This window comes from Mauremys mutica, chromosome 12 (assembly GCF_020497125.1).
Source record: "Mauremys mutica isolate MM-2020 ecotype Southern chromosome 12, ASM2049712v1, whole genome shotgun sequence".
Taxonomy (NCBI): Eukaryota; Metazoa; Chordata; order Testudines; family Geoemydidae; genus Mauremys; species Mauremys mutica.
Window position 1 is genome coordinate 64,819,903 of NC_059083.1, and position 17,022 is coordinate 64,836,924.

Sequence of the window (17,022 nt, forward strand, 5' to 3'; positions counted from 1 at the left end):
GGGCTGGTGAGACAGGCCCATGCTAAGGGTTCTGCTGCCCTCAATAACTGGCTAATGTCCACCCTCGCCAGCCCATAGCAACCCAAACAAGTAGGGGCTGAACATGGTAACCACTGACCAGGGCTGGCTTGAATGGCTGACTTGACAATTAAGTGCTGTTTGTCCCTAGCTCTGCCTTCCTTGTGCTCAGAGCAGCAGTTACAGTTGTCAGGATTGTAACAGTTTTCCTTTAGTTTCTTTTAATGCCAGTCTATTAACACCCAGCTTTATCGGCTTCCTGACTCAAGGTAAGAGTAATTGGTTTTTATGGGCTGAATCAGAGAATTATTTTTGTTCCCGTGAGCACTCCCCCTGTGCTCTGTGAGAAGGAGTCAGACACTGGCACGGATTAGTAATGGCCCTTCTGACCCTCTAAATGATTCTGTGTGGTGGCCACGGGGAGGGGCTCTCTGCTATCAGGCTCCAGATTGCAGAGATGCAATTATGGTCTAGCGGAGTCGTGGGTTAAAACAACTGTTTGTGACATCGCGGGGGATTCCCTTCTGCTCCAGCTAAAGCGTCAGGAAACCGCTCGTGCTAGGCCCAGGGATGGGGCCGCTTTTATTTTGGTCTAGTTACTGTGTAATGAAAGGCAGAGAATGTGTGAGCCGGCACTCCATTGCCCTGCCCTGCATTTAAACCATGCAAAGTGCAGCGGGGAGTCAACCCCGGGGCGGAACCCCGCTGCCAAAAAAGCAGACAGTTCAGTGAAATGAAATCACTCCCTCCTGCTTAGAACTGACCTCCAGGGACACTTGTTTAGCTCAAATGGCCTCTCGGAGCTCGAGAGCCCCAGTTCAGTCCCCATGATAGCCCCACGGATGCAGGAGTTCTGTAAGAAACATGATACCTTGGTGCGTGGATCATATAAGTTTCATACTTCCTGAGGAATGGGAGCCTGGGCTTTGCCGGCTTGCATCTGAAACCCAGGACATTTATTTGGGACGGCTGGTCCGGCTGGCTGCATGGGCCGCAGAAGCTATGCTTCCATTTTCAGAGCGCTAGCTTGATCCGAGCTAGTGTGGGGCTGTCTGCTTGAGCTGGAAATTAACCCCCCGAGACCCTGAGACCAGGATGGGTAACTTTAAGGTACTGAGTGGCAACCGTCTCTCTTGAAAGGCGATGCCAAAGCAGTTCAGTTACTGCGTGTCTTGCTGCAGCATTGCTAGTGGCTAATGAGTCCATTTCTCGAGTGACCGTCCTTGTCCCAGATACTGCAAGTGTGAAATGCAGGGCCACAAGATGAAACTGGCGCCCTACTAGTGCTGCAATTTCCTTTTCCCTCTCTTTGCTTTTCCATCTCTCTTCAGCCTCTTTGACTTCCTGGTGCTGCACAGTCCTTCTGTGTAGCCTGTTTTTTTCCACAGCTTCCAAACTTGCAGTGTTGGTGTTGAAAGTTTTCAGGTCTCTCTTGCATACATCCTTGAACCTGAGCCTAGGTTGGCCCAGTGGCCTTGAGGCATCCACAAGTTCTCCATACAGGAGATCCTTTCGAATGCATCCATCATCCGTCTGGTGCTGATGACCAAGCCAACAGAGAGAGCTGTGTTTGAGAAGAGTGATTAAATGTTATAATTTTGCTTTCTTGAGTACTTTGGTATCAGGAACTTCGCTGTATTCTAAATACAAAGTGGGAAACCAAAGACAGCGGGGGTGGAATGTGTGTGGTCTTCTCTTGTGCCTGCTATAGGTGGTCCAGGTCTTGCCACCATACAGCAGTTTGTTCAAAATGCATTCCCGGTAGACCTGAATCTTGGTGTTCAATGAAAGTTCCTGTTATTCCACATGTGCTTGGTCAGTTGGCCAGATGAGACGGCTGCCTCTCCAATGTGAGAGTGAAGCACGTCACCCAGAGATAGGTTATCTGATGCAAGTGATCCTAGATAGTAGAACTTGTGCACAACATCTAGTCTGGTGCAGTCAGCCCGCCTTGTGCAATAATCATTGTCTTCTTTAGGCTAATGGTTAGTACAAATTTATCACAAACTAGTGCAAAGCTATTTCAAAATTGCTGGAATTCCTTTGCATGGCGTGCAACAAGCACCGTGTCACCAGTATGGATATGATTTTGTTATGGTAAAATTAGCAAAATTCATGAAATAGTCATGGTAAAAATGTACCAAATCAGCTTATGGTCACAGCAACCAAAAAAGTGTAACAAATTAACAATAAAGTGTTAGCGTGTAACATTTACAAGAAACAGACACTGTTAATGTAAAAGTTTTCATTTCCTTGTCCAAGTAAACTATTTAGAAATTATATATATATATATTGTGCCATCATTTTTCAAACAAAAATAATAAACTACATAATAAAAATAACTGATTATTTTTAGTAAAGTCCCTTTTGCAAACTGTTGCAATTTTGGTATAGCAAGTTAGAGACATAGACAGATTGTTATTTTTCCTGCAGCATCTGTTGGCCCCAAGCACATTTTTATAAGGAGTCTTCGGCACCCACACGGTTGACTGGTACTGCTAAGCATCGCAGGGCAACTACTGACACAGCTGGGAATCTGGCTATTATGTTTCGCCAGAAATGGAAAACCTCCTTGTTCCTCAATTCTTGAGCTGCTCCACAGTATGCCTGATAGTCTCTCTGGGCTGGAATGTTGTCCTCAAACAGTGGTATGTTTTCAAATCCCGTTATCTTACAAATGTCAAGGTGTTTTGCTTGATTTGGCTCAAATACACGGTATGCACTGAAGAAAGCAGCAGCAGGCTGGCGAAAGCGGGAGGTTGAATCAGTGTCCATGTATGCTTTTTTTTGTTTTTGGTGCTTTCCAAGAGGGCTGTTTTTGCTATTGGGTTTTGGCAGATTTCAGAGCAGCTCTCTGCTCACAAGGCAAGATCATGCATGTCATTTTTGACTTGATAAGCATAAACTGTGGGGTCTTCATAACCTGTAAGCAGGTTCATGATTCGGGGTGCAAACCCTTTTCAGACTTGACGTTCTTCAGTAACTGCTGAGGACTGGCAAAGATCAACAGTCTCTTGAACACTTGAACTACTGCTATGACCAGTCTCTGTAAAAAATGAAACGTAATCCTCAGTGTGTTCAATGGGATAAAGAGCTGCATTGAACCAGCTGTTCATCTGGTTATTATGGGAGTTGGTGGGATGGAAGGACTTTTCCCCCTTTCTGTTAGAAACATGTGGAACTAGGCGTTTCAGGCAGGGCAGACAGTGAAAGCACGTTTTACAGCCACAGCTAATTCACTTTCTTTTAAAAGTATCATCCACCACAGATCGCCCACAAGGTTAAGCAAATGCGCCATGCGTGTAAGAGGTTCAGCATTTTAAAACAAAGGTTCCAAACCTCGATCCCAAGCTTTCCCCATGAACATGGCATTATCGGTCACAAACACAGTGATGCGTTCGAATGGGATTGCTAATGTTTCAACCGTTTCCCGCATTGCTGTTTTAAAAACATCCCATTGCCGCTTCCAAAACATCCCAATGTAACAAAAGAACACCCAGCTTGTGTTCACCTGCATCTGACGTGCCTGCAATTGTCAAAGCTTGGTAGGACGGGGACGGCAAGAATGTTAATCACATCCCTGTCTTCAGCATCAGTAGTTTCATCTGCCACAATGCTAATTCCTTCACAGGATGGCGACTCTTCCTTTCATTCTTCAACCTGACAATCAAAGGCTTTGAGTAGGTAAAACTTTCTAAGTTGAGCTGCGCATGGTAGAACACCTACCTTGCTCTCTAAAAACCCTCTCGGTTTTGGATTGCCGAAGGCAGGCAGCGGCATATTTGCAGCACAGAAGCCTTCTGTTAATTTGAACATTTCTCCGGTACAACTGCTCTTTGGCCTTGGTATTAAACAGCTCTGTAACCGTTCCCTGCTTTTTAACATTTCTGTCTTCACCCATGTTTAATGCCACTTGTTTGCACTAAGGAGTGGCACTTTCAAGATGCTTATCACAGCCAGCCTTTCTCGTAAAATCAACAGGGACTTTGCATGACGTACAAAACAATTTTCCTCCACTTTCATGGAATGTTTTAGGGCACTGCTCTGCTCGCTGCTTAGCGCTTAATTTTGCCACTTCGCTCATTTTTTTGTTTGCTGTTGTGCTCCTAGTCGTATTTCAAATCAGTCGCTGTAACCCCTTCTTCTACAAGATGCGTGAGTCTTATGCGTGAAATTCAATGAAGGCCGCATGATGTAACATCCTTAGTTACTGTTGCTAGGTGACTGACTGTAAACAGAGTGAGCAGCAGTGTATGCAAACAAATGTTAGCGAGTTTATTTCATTTTATCTTTTTTTTACATATACTTCTAGTTCTTACAAATACAAAAAATTAAACAGTTTTACAGAGATGGAATGGTGCATTACAAGGCATTCTCGCTGTTTTCAGGGTCAAACTGAAATAAATGGCAAAACTCATGGATTCTGTGATAGTGGTGACAACCATAATAGAATAAATTCTTTCAAAAGTATGGTCCGCCACAGATGGCCCCCAAGATTAAGCCAAAGGTTAGGCAAGAAGAGGTTTTCTTTTCAGACTTTGCTTTTTGCTCTTAAACATGTCATTTTCTGTTCTTGTATGGAGATGTACACTCTTGGTGGTAGATGAGAAAGCATGATCATAGAATCATAGAACTAGAAGGGACCTCGAGAGGTCATCTAGTCCAGTTCCCTGCACTCAAGGCAGGACTGAATATTACCTAGACCATCTCTGATAGGTGTTTGTCCAGCCTGCTCTTAAAAATCTCCAGTGATGGAGATTCCACAACCTCCCTCGGCAATTTATTCCAGTGCTTAACACCCTGACAGGGAGTTTCTTCTAATGTCCAACCTAAATCTCCCTTGCTGCAATTTAAGCCCATTGCGTCTTGTCCTATCCTCGGAGGTTAAAGAGAACAATTTTTCTCCCTCTTCCTTGTATCATGTAACTTATGCATCTGCACAAAGGCAGGGCCCTCCCTCAGTAATGCCCTCCTCACCCCCTTCCTGGCACTGGTGCTGCCAGGTCACCTGTCCCAGCCTGGGCTGTGGCCAGACACATAAAATGATCTGTCGGGTCAGAGGTGGCCTCTGGGCCACCAGAGGCCCATCCCTGCGGTAGATTTATTTCAGTTATTCTGCACTGTACAGTGCCTGGCACAGTGGGGTCCAGCGTGGTTGTGAGCTCTCAGCACTCCCACAATATAAATGTTTAATAATAATTAATAACTGCCCTTGTTTTCTGTGAGTCTAACTCCACAGTTCAGTTCTTTCCCGCTTTGTTCGCCAGGCCGGAGGGACAGCACTGTGCTCGCTGTATTATTCATGCTTTCCTGGAATCTCACAGACTCGCTGCACAAGGACGAGAGCAGACTTCAGACAGGACGTGTGCTGCTAGGACTAACCAGAAATTGAAAAAGAAAGCAAAGTGCTAGAATATTCAGGGCCTTTGGCAGCAGCATGAGCTGCTTGTTGGGAAGAATTTTTCAAACTCCCCTTCATTTGTCAAGGGAAAGCTCAAAGTTAAAAGGAACATTGGGCTTTGATGGCTCATTTTTCTTAGTTTCAGAATTTCCAGGAACCTCCCAGTGTGAGTTTGTTACAGGGGGAGCTTGAGTCTGAGTCCGACTGTCATCCAATTAGAAAAGCAAAGGGGCAGAGGCTTTTGCCACAGGCACAATCACTTTTTGGAGCACGTTCCTGTCTCAACACAGCTCTGTAATTCCCATCGCTTAAAGCGATCCACCCATTGCAGTGAAGGGTGAGCTCTCTGAGTGGGTGAGTCTTTTAAGCACCCTTGATCCTATTGCAAATTTTTCTAGAGCCATGTCAGTAGCTCCAAGCCTTTCTCAAACAGTGTAGGGTTTGAATGGTGCTGAAGGATGCATGGTCTGTGGCTTTCAGACCTGATTAACATTAAAACATCACCCGTGAAGGGAAAATAATTATTTTTTTCTTTTACTTCTTTCTGGTGGATGCAGAAGGATTTCTGCTTTTTTTTATACATTAGAAATGAGGTTTTCCCCCTAATCTGTTTTTCCTGGGTGACTAGGGAGCTTGTAGGATTTGGACATTGTAGGAGTCAAGGAGCAGTTGAGAATGGAGGAGATTTCTCCTCAGAATATTTAAAATTCTTTGCTTTTGTTAACACTCGTTTAACTGAAATGCCTGAAAAGAGATGGTAGGAAAAGACCCTTCAATTAAAGGGTGGGAAAGCTACCTCTCCAATTATCTAGTCCTCCCAGGAGACCTCCAGCATGAACAGGGAAGATAAGGCTTTGTTCTTCCTGATATTATAAAGATGAAAAACAAATAGAAAGTTATACCATGCCGGGCATCTCTCGGTCTACACTTGGAAGAAGTCTCAAAGGGCACAAGTCCATGATTTTCCTTGGCAAGTCACCTGAGCTGACTTGGATTGTAAACTCTTTGGGGCAGGGACCTTTGCTATGTTCAGGGTCTGTACAGCACCTAGCACAATGAAATCCAGGTCCAAGGCACTACCACAATGCAAGTAATAAATAATAAGAGCCTTTAACTGGCTGGCAGGAAACATCTCCATTATATTTTAAGGTGCTTCCTGTACCTAATTACCACTTCCCAGGGAGGGCTGGCCTGAATAACTGAGAACTGAAGATACTTAAAGGCCACAGCTGGCGTGGTATTTTGATGCAATTAAGCGAATTATCAGGATTATGCTTAACTGGGAACATGCGTGGAAATGAGAGAGGGCTGGGAATTTTGAAAACATAAATGCCTCATTGATTTCTTTATCTGATGTGAAACTAAGTGGGCTCAGTTGTAGCATGTGCATGTGACTGACAGCTCAGCTTCTCTTCAGTGGCAGAGCAGGGCTGCTACACTCTCGGAATGGGATTGAGCTGATTATGATTAACGGTGGCTGGAGACTGGCTGGTATTAGAAGCTCATTGACTTCAAGATGCAGACTCTCTAACACTGCATCCACGTGTCCAGTACTGCACCTGCAATAATGGAGAAAACAAGCTATGCTTAATTCTGCTTCCGTACAGAGGGATGGCCTAGATCAGTGTTTCTTAATCTTTTTGAGACCCCGGACCAGCTTGCAGCCTTCCTAAACTGTGTCAGGGAGATCTCAGGGACCGGCGGCGGGCCATGGACTCAGAAATGGCTGGAACATATCCAGGCACTGGGCCAGCACCTTGCTGACGCTTCTATTTCATTTCCCAGAAACTCAGTTTACGGGTTGTTGTTTTTTAAAGTCTCCCAGGTGTATGGCCTGCAAAGAAAACCTCCAAGATGTGACCAGAGTGTACCTGAGGACATGGCTACACTACAAAATTGTGTCAACCTAGCTTGAGTAATTCCATCACTTGTTCATGTCTACACTTTGCGTCTTGAGTCAGCGGTGTGCGTCCTCACCAGGAGCGCTTGTATCGATTGTACTGTCAGCGTGGGGTGTTGTGGGACAGCTCCTGAAAGCCAGTAGCCGTCGATGTAAGTGACGCAGTGTCTACACTGACACTGCATCGACCTCACTACATCAGCCTTGACTCTACACCGCTCATGGAGGTGGAGTTATGAAGTCGGCGTAGCGGGGCAGTTACCTCAGCGGGAGTGACTTCCATGGCTAGGTCGACGTGAGCTGCCCTGTGTTGAGCTAACACTGTAGTGTAGACCAGACCTCACAGAAAGAGGCGTCTGTGGAGAGTCCGGAACAATAGCTCAGAGAGGTGTGAACTGCCCCATTCATCTCAAGAAGTTAACACCGATGTCCAGTGATGATAATTTAAATGACAACATTGTTACTCATTTCATTCTTCATACGGTGTGTGTGTGTGTGGGGAGTGTCCTGGATCTGCCCAATTTACTGTGAGAAACGTCTCATTTTGGTGTCCTAAGTGGGCATCATTTGAAAGATGCCACCACTTCCCCCAGCCCCCTCACCGCTAATCAAGAGAGCGCCATGCCTAAAGGAGTCCCTGGGTGTATTCAAGCCCTGCCATTGGGGAAGGAGGGGAAGCTCCATTCATCTTGGCAGGTGTGTGGTACCCAGCTGGTATTTCAGCCCATTTTCCCAGCTGTACCTGAGTGTGTAGCCTTGCCACTGCACTTCTGTGCAGCAGTGGGGACATCTAGTGGGTACTCTTGGTAATGGCAGATGACCAGTCAATCCCCCGTTCCTTCAGAAGAGGTCTGATATCCCATTTTCCACTGGGATCAAAGGGAGAAGCCGTGCCAATACCAGGATAGATTAAGGTCGTTTCCTATTCCAGACTAAGGCTAATAGATCTTGCACCTGGGAATGGCACAGAGAGAGCAGGAATCACAGGCACATAGTGCTATCACATCCCCGTGGGGTGGCAGTTTGGCACGTGTCAGAATTTTGGGAGCAGCGGGTCGGTAAGGGATGTGACCATTTCAGGAGAACTGGTGTATACACTGTGGCTGGGATTTTTCCCAGCCTATCTCACAGAGTCCCTGGTTTTGAGTAGTGATGGGCCAGATTCTCAATGTTGGGGTTTGGATCTAGTTCCAAATATACCCTGTGTTCAGGGGTATCTGGATCTAGAGCTTGGTTTGGCCTGTTATAGAAGCAGCTGTGAATGTTGGGTGTGGATCAGAATTTTTCCAAAGGTTACGGGGAAGGTTTTGGAGAGGGCTTAATTCTCAGAGTATTTCCTCAAAGCCCCCATACACCCCCCCCATTTGGGGCTCTGGGCTTCAGCTGTGGGGCAGGGTGTCTTGAGGTCGTGTGGGGTGCTCTGGGGCTCAGGGCTTGACCCTGCAGGGCACACTGGGGCTCAGGGCTTCAGCCCCACAGGAGATGCCCGGGTTCAGGGCTTCTGCTCCATGGGGCGCACCAGGGCTTGGGGCTCTGGGCTTCAGCACGGGGACCTGTGGCTCCCCAGAAACCAGCTCATGGCCCCCAGAGGGCCGCAGACCCCTGGTTGAGTTCCAACAGCATCAAGCTGGGGTCAAGGGAAAATATTTACTGGAGCTCTGTTCCGATAGCTCCAGCTGAATTTTAGTCCTGGTTCTGGATCTGGGGTTTCAGTTCAGTCCCATCATCGCTTGTTTCACCTGTGGCCGTCTCAGTGTGCTCACTCTCAGGAACGGGAAAGGGGGAGCGGCTCAGGACTTCCTCCGAGGACAGGGTGTGATGAAGCTGACAGTCTCCACTCCAACCCCTGGCTCATCTTTCCAGCTCTGATCCATGCAACATTGGCCCCAATGGAATGACAAAAGACATGACATCATTGGCCCCTTCCCCACCAGAGCCAGGGTTTGACTTTCAGCTAGGCATCCCCAGAACTTCCCAGAGGCGTCTCACATGAGCAGTGCTGGGGGGACTGAAGGGGACCAGGGGCATAGCAGGGAGGGTGCAGACAGGGCACATTATGTGAAGAGCTCCTGACCATCATACTCGCTTCCCCCTCTCCATCTGACACAGCGCCTCCTGGACATGCTGCAAGGCCCATGGATTCTTATAAGGAGGAGGGCGGGTTACACTACACCCCATGTTCTTCATGGAAATATTGTTAGAATATGATTATAGCACATCTGAGATATAGTTTATGCAACTCCAGCAGCCAGCTTCACTCTGCATGTCACCCGGCGGCGTTTCCCCTGGACAGATTGTGGCAGTGTGAACTATCCTGGGCGGGGTAACCAAGAAGCTGGCTAAAATTAACCAATCCCCTCAGAGGCTGCTGGGAGTGGGAAGGGTCTGGGGTATCTGTAAACCAGGCCCAGCTCAGTGCACAGGAAGGGAGAGGCACACACCTGAGAAGACTAGAGGCTGAAGGAGTTCCAAGGGGAAAACAGCTCCAGAAATGGACAGGAGGAGAGACAGTCAGCTTGGGAGAAAAGTGCTGAGCTTAGCGAGTGTCGAGCACAGGCTGGGACCTGCTTCCCAAGAAGCTTTGGACTTGCCTGAGAGGTAAGAGAACTTAGGGGGACATGGGACTGAGGAGTTTGTTCAGAGACAGTGATAACTAAATGCCAGTACAGCCCACTGATAAGTACTCCGACATTCTCTCTGGCATCCTTTCTCCCCCCACCCTTTCTGTGGTAGTCAGGTCATCCTGGTGCATCAGGCAATGGCGTAGTGCCATTTGGAGCCGTGGGATTCAAGTCATCTTAGTGATTGTTTGCAGACCTCTCTGGGGCTGGCGGGAATCCACTAGTTCTCAGTAGTACAAGGAAGGATGATTGACATCGGCAAGAGCCAAGGATTGGGCAAGCTTTCCCCATGCAGCTTGGCAAATGGCTCTCGACTCTACCCTGTAACTGTTACTCCAGTCCTGAACGTTTGACACTAGACCTCAGGGCTGACCTCCAAACCCCTCTGCTATTCCATTCCTGAGCCGCTCTGCCAATATAGCTAACCTTGCCCTGCCGCGACTCTTTGAGCCTTAAATCTCTTCTGAGTAAAGATTGCTGACTCCTTGCACATGGAATGGGAGGTGGGGGGTGTTAGGGAGCTAGGTGTCTATGGTGGAACCAGCGCCTTTCACTTTTCAGCTAAATCGCAGTGCTCCAGTAGTGAGCATTGACCTTTGTGCCACTGAGGGGTTCTCGGTGTCTGAGCACAGCTCCACAAGTTATGGGTGCCATCTAAGAGGCACGACAGCCTGGAAGTGCAGCCGGGGAGGAGAAGTTGCCTGTGGGAGGAGACAAAGATGGATTCAGCCTACCTGGGGCCTGGATTGACAGTCATAGCGTTCGTGTCGTGACCCGTAGCTGGATTAAGGTTACTGTGCCCTCAGCTCTCTGCTCCCTCTTGTAAAGCAACGTGCTTTGCTTTCCTCTTCCTTTGCCACTGGTGCTGTGGGCGACCTGCTTTTAAAACACGTTGCATACATTGGACGCATGTGGCCACCCATCTTGTGCTGGATGCCTGCGTGTTGGATTGTTTTTGACCTAACTCATACACCCACCATCCACAGTTACTTCGTCCCATCAGATCCCCAGAGATCAGGAACCAAATGATCAATGCTTTCGCCTGGCAACTGCTTTCTTGGGAAGAAAATTTTCAGAGTGACGTTCTCACCCACATCACAGGGGAATAGCAGCAAAACCCTCACTTTCAACCTGTCTCTCCCCCTGTAACCCTGCCAGCTGCCTCTCCACCCCATTCCCTCCCACCTGCGTACCTCCCTAATTTCTCCCCCTTCTTCTTCCTTAACGTCTCTCTCTTTCTCTCTCGGCCCAATATAAAGTTCTTCCCCATTCTCACAATAGCACACACAGGAAATACATACCAAGGAATAAACAAAGGGTGCAATTGAGTTCCCAGCGGGTTGTCAATGTGCTGCGCCCTGGCTGAAACTTCGGGGTGGTCAGTGTGGACAACGTGTTGCATTACTGCGCTGTGATTGGGCTCTGGAAATGTCCCATAAGCTTTTGAAGTCAAGTGGCCACTCTGGTCATTGTTTTGAACTCGGCTGCAGGCATGTGGCTATCCCCTTTCAAAGCTGTTTCTGACATCCGGCATGCTTATCTGCTCTGGGACAAAGCAAACCATTAGTGTGGAATGCTGCTGCCGCAGAGGCAGGCGTTTGTGTCAGAGAGAGGCGGAGGGGTGGGGTGGGTGCTGATGTAGGGGGTTTCTCCCTGCTGAGGTCTGAACTTACAAGACAGCATGCAGACACATACTCTGTCCCCCAAAACATGCTGTCTCTCCTCCCACATACTCACAACACACTCCCTGTCACGCTCCATCACCCCCCATTTGAAAAGCACGCTGCAGCCACTTGCACACTGGGATAGCTACCACAATGCACTGCTCTCTGTGGTGTTGCTAATGTGGCCACATCACAGTGTAAACACACAGCAGCGCTTTCCCTGCAAGGTTCGGTTTAACACCCAGCAAGTGTAGCCAGAGCTTTAGTTTATGGCAGTATAACTTTCCCAGGTAGACAAGACCTTAGCAAATTGGTCATAAGACTAGGGCTGGAGCGAGGTACTCCAGAGAGTTAGCTATGCAAGAGAAACTAGTTTTATGAAATGAGATTATTGTAGTTTGACAGAGGTGGCGACACTGAACTGGGAGGGAAACGAATAGTATCATTAATGGAGAAAGGATTGTCCGGCGATCAGAGCAAAGGTGGGGCTAGGAATCCAAACTTCTGTTTTCTGTTCCCAGCTCTGGAGCTGGCTCATGTTCTGACCTTGGGTAGGTCACCTCACCTCTGGCTCTGAGCAATCCCTCGTCCCCAGGGCACTGTGAGCATCAATTAGTTAATGCCCTTACATTGGTCTCAGACTACAGGACTGGGCATTAGTGGGCATTGATTCAGGACCAGATTCCATGACGGAGCTGGGAGGTCAGAGGAGATCAGAGGGAGGGTCTATGAGGGGGTTATTCAGCTGAGACACATTTCACTGAAGCTTGATCTGACATTAGCTCTGTAAATATAGGTTTAACTGGTGGAGGTACCTAGTACGAATAGCCACATTATTGTGATGTGGAGGATATGGGTTAAATCTGAGACCTTGGTGCATATCTAGGGGACATATGGCCTGACCTTCAATCCCTAAGAGTGCAAGGAGGAGTTTGTGTTGGCCCATGCATATTTTAAGGACAGAATAGAGTTTAGTGGATGAGTTTTGCCTGTTGTTCTGTTTGCCAGTTACATGAAACCAAACTTTGATTTTTATGTACCTGTCCATTATTAGCAGTAGTTTGACCTGCCTTTTATTTCAGCTGGTGGGCTGTGCATGAACTAGTCCTTCAACCACCTTGTAGCCTACTCATTATTTCTGGTTTCTGATTAGTCACTGGAGTCACACAATAGTCTGTCTGCTCCCTGGCCACTGTAACTTGTATAAATAGGAGGGAACCGAAAGTGATTTCAGGGTTACTTGGATTGTAAGGTCACTGGGGCAGAGACCACCTTTTTGTTTTGTGCTGTGTATGGGTTCCTGGTCCACGACGGGCTCCTCTGTGCCTCGGGAATACAAATGTAACCCTTCTGCCGGGCCGAAACAATAGCAGCAAGGGCCGGGTTCAATACATAGGGGTCCCTTCCCCACAACATAATGCAAAACCAGCTCGAGCCCCCACCCAGTGACCTGGGAAAATCTTACACACACCCCTGGGCGCCTCGAGGAGGCAATACTTCCCCTCTCGCAAGCACAGAGTCTTGTGTAGCAGAAAAGGTTTAATACATGATAAACAACAAGAATTAAATTGGGAAAATACCTCAGCTAGAGTTCATGGGTCAAACCGTGAGCAAAGACCCACCCCAGCAAATTGTGCCGTGTCCTTCTCTCAGGGCCCTTGAGTCCAGCAACCCCCAAATTACCCACAGTCCCAAAAGTCCCACCATCCAAAAGTCTTGGTCCCGGATCAGTGCAGCCCCAGAGTTCAAGAGTCTCTCTGCAGAGGTCCCCCTCCCCAGCCTGGGTAGAAAGGGGCACCTTACGTGGGTTCGGGGCCAACTGCCCTGCCTCGTCATGGGGTTCTGCTTCCACTAGTCGTCCCCGCAAACAGCTCAGCTCCGCTTGCTCTGTGGGCTGCTCCGCTCTGCCAGCTGCTCTGGTCCACCAGCTGTCCTGTGATCCGCTCCAGCCGTCCTCACGAGCTGCTCAGCTCCACTCACCCAGTGGCTGCACAAACTGCTCCACTCCGCTCTGCCAGCTGCTCTGCTCCACGGTATAGCTTCAGGCTCCCCCACTCATAAGCACAGTACTCAGTGCTCTCAGCTCAGCAAGTCCAGCTCTTCAGTGATTTCAGCTCTTAGTGAGTCCAGCTCATAGTAGGGGAGCCCCAGTGAGTTCAGCTCAGTAACCTGTATCTAGATTCAAAAATTAACTCTAACATTCCACAGTGGAGAGAGGCACAGGTGGAACTCGTGCTTCTGGCTCACACAAAAAGCCTGCACCACCCAGTACAGATCTCTGTCCCCAGCCTCTCTCCTTTCAATGGGTTTTGGAACTCATGTGCCCCATCTAGCAAGTGCTATCCAGCTGACAAGGAAACCCCCCATCACAAGACAATTTTGTAGTTCCCCATTTACCCAATCGGGGTGACAACATTTCATTCCTCCTGCCCCAATAACAACGAAATTGGGGCTCCCACAGCTGTGAAAACAACCATCCCATACTGCTTTGCGGTATGCTAAGTGGGGTGGGAGTGCCCATGCAAATAACTGAAATGCTAATGCGAATACTGGAACCTGCCACTCTGCACTCCCCATAATCTACCACCAGATGTCAGGGTAGAGCTCATCCTGACTCTGCTTACACAAATAAGAATAACAAGGGGACTGCATGAACACTTCTGCTGGAAAGCTGCCTGTAAACACATCTGCACGAATATTTACAATGCTTTTGGCTTCTCCAGACCATTTTTGCAAATAAACACAAAAATCTCTCCTCCGAATAGCAGTGGCAAATGAATGCAGAGTCTCAGCTCACAGTTTTTATTCACACAAATGTTTGCAGATTTTTTTTTTTGCATTTGCATTTGCTTGACTCCATTTGAAAGCTTCCTTATTAGCAGGATGAATGAAGATCCAGCGGTTAGTAGCTACCTGAGTGTCTGCCTGAGGTCAATGAAAGCACAAGACGATCGATGGATCCTCACAAGCTATGGCATAGCCAAGTCGGACACAACACCTTACAGCTCTGTCCGCTTTGAAATTCCCCAGCACTGGCACTAACAGGTAAAATAATCTCATGGAAAGCTCTAAAGCACCAGAACTTTGCAGGCATCCCATCCCATCCTTCAACAAATGCCCTTATGGATAATTCAACGTCTCTTTGAGGGTTCTGAGCAACTTCCAGGAGGTCAGAGCCAATCTCTTCTCAAGAGGAAAGAAACATGATGAATCTCTGCCTTGTTCAGCCCTGCAGTCTCAAATGCTGAACCAGGGTTAAAAAGAGGAGTTGTGCCATTTACTTTAATGCACGGACGGAGGTGAAATGACTGTGTCATTAAAAAGCGAAGAGCAGGGGCAGCTGATGAGGAGAGGAGCAAGTGCTAATCACTTGGCATTTCCTACTTTAGGATTTCTCGGCATGGCCATAGGCACCTACTTCCCCTCTTTCCCTGGGTGCTCGACCCCTGCTCTGCCTCCGGCCCTGCCCCCACTCCACCCCTTCCATGAGGCCCTGCCCCACCTCTTCCCCAAAGTCCCTGGCCTAGCTCCGCCCCCTCCCTGCCCCTATTCCAACTCCTTCTCCAAATCCCTGCCCTGCCTCCTCCCCTGAGCACGCCATGTTCCCGCTCCTCCCCGCCCCCTCCCGGAGCTTGCTAATGCTGCCTAACAGCTGTTTGATGGCATCCGGGTGGGAAGCGCTGGGAGGTAGGTGGAGGAGCAAGGATGCAAAGCATTCAGGAGGTGGGGAGGAGGAGGTGCAGTGGGGGGTGATGGGAGCTTAGCTGCTGGTGGGTGCAGAGCACCCACTAATTTTTCCCCGTGGGTGCTCAGCTCCAGAGCACCCACAGGGTCGGCGCCTATGGCCATGGCATCAAAACTGGAGCTGCGTCAAAACTCGAAGCCTTGGATTTGAATTCCTTCAGAATTTGGGGTGATGTGGAAGGTTTGAATTAGGATCCCCACGTCTTAGCTAACCCCTATGGTTCCACTTACAGCTCAGATCCAGAACTAGGCAAGGCCGAAATTTTCCAGCTCTGCTTTGGACGTGGAAGGAATGGAGTGAGACAGGCTAGTTGCCCCGTTTGGCCAGTCATCCCCTGGAATTGGCTAGATGGGTTTGCAGGCCAGGACTGCAGTGCAATGGCAGAGCGGTTTGGGGGGCACAGGATTGGCAGAGTGGGCGCAGCAGGAAGGGGACTGAGGGGCATTGTCAGAGGTTTGTGGGAGACTCTTGTACGCTCCTTATGTGCGCAATGCCTGGCTCCAGTCTGCGCCAGTCCCGACTTTCAGAAACATTGAAATTCACCGATGTATAAAAGTAACTACATTATCCCCCCTCACCTCACCTACACACACACAGGCCCTGCCGCTTACCTGCTATGGCAGCATCTCTTATCATACAGCAGGTGACAGAACAATGGGAAATCACAGCAGCTGAGCTTCCTGTAATGGTTTCAGGTCAGGGAGTGCGAATACAGTTTCAACACCATCTTTCCCCACCAACCAGTGACTGGGGAGGAAGAAGAGATACAGGCTGCTTTCATCAGTGCCATCAGCTTCTGGTTCTCCATGCTCCGTTGTGCAGAAACCAGCTTATGGCCAAGGAGGATTTTTTTAAAGGAATTAAACTTTACTGTTAGTGACCAGTCCCTGAGCCTGTTCAACAGGAAGCTGCTTAGTGCTGAACCTGGCAATGGGCCCAGCGACTTCATCCTGTTTATTACGGTAGTGCCGAAGGATCGACCAAAAAGGGAACCCCTCTGCGCTAGGCACTGTACAAACACATGAGCCCCTGCACCAAAGATCTGACAGTCTAATAGGGTAGGATAATAGGATCAATGACAATGACAGACTATCTATAATCCACCCGTGCAGGACGAGGCAGCAAGATCTGTCTAGTGCAGGTGGCAAGTGGGCTTTGCACCTGCCAGCTGATTCTCACACAAAAGCTGGACTCTCTCCCCAGACCATTCCCAGCATGGATTTTCTATGGTTGTGCACGTTGGAGTGACTCTCTGGGTGCAGCTTGCACTGATGGGTGTTGCAGATGTTACTGCAGCAGTAGCAGGTTGTACAGCCTAGCACCTGTCTGTCCTATACGATCTGAATAGGACTGTGGGCTTTTCTAGCACTCGTTGCTGATGTCTCACTGCGCTACGCTGGGGTGAGCGTCATTCCTGCCCCATTTGGCAAGGAAACGCAATAAGGCTGCGTGATCTGCCTAGCATCGCAGAGCAGAGTTCAAGGCAGAACCAGGAGGAGCACCGACAATGGCAAGAGCTCCAGATCCTTGGGTACAACTCACCCTTTACTTGCACTCCCAGAGGCAAGACCCACCTTTATTGTATAATGCGTCATGAGAGGAAGGATCCTCCAGTGGTTAGGACATGGGAGACCCAGGTTCAGTTCCTAGCTGTGCTATAGGTTCCCTGCTTG

General features: G+C 48.6%; 1 long non-coding RNA gene across 1 annotated transcript; it reads right to left on the reverse strand.

The window, feature by feature from the left end:
• Positions 1 to 6,829: 6,829 nt before the first annotated feature.
• Positions 6,830 to 9,141, reverse strand: LOC123345392. The gene is made up of 3 exons (XR_006572777.1): positions 9,059 to 9,141; positions 8,062 to 8,273; positions 6,830 to 6,978 (listed from the first exon to the last, which is right to left on the reverse strand). It is a non-coding gene; the product is annotated as an uncharacterized LOC123345392 (long non-coding RNA).
• Positions 9,142 to 17,022: the final 7,881 nt, after the last annotated feature.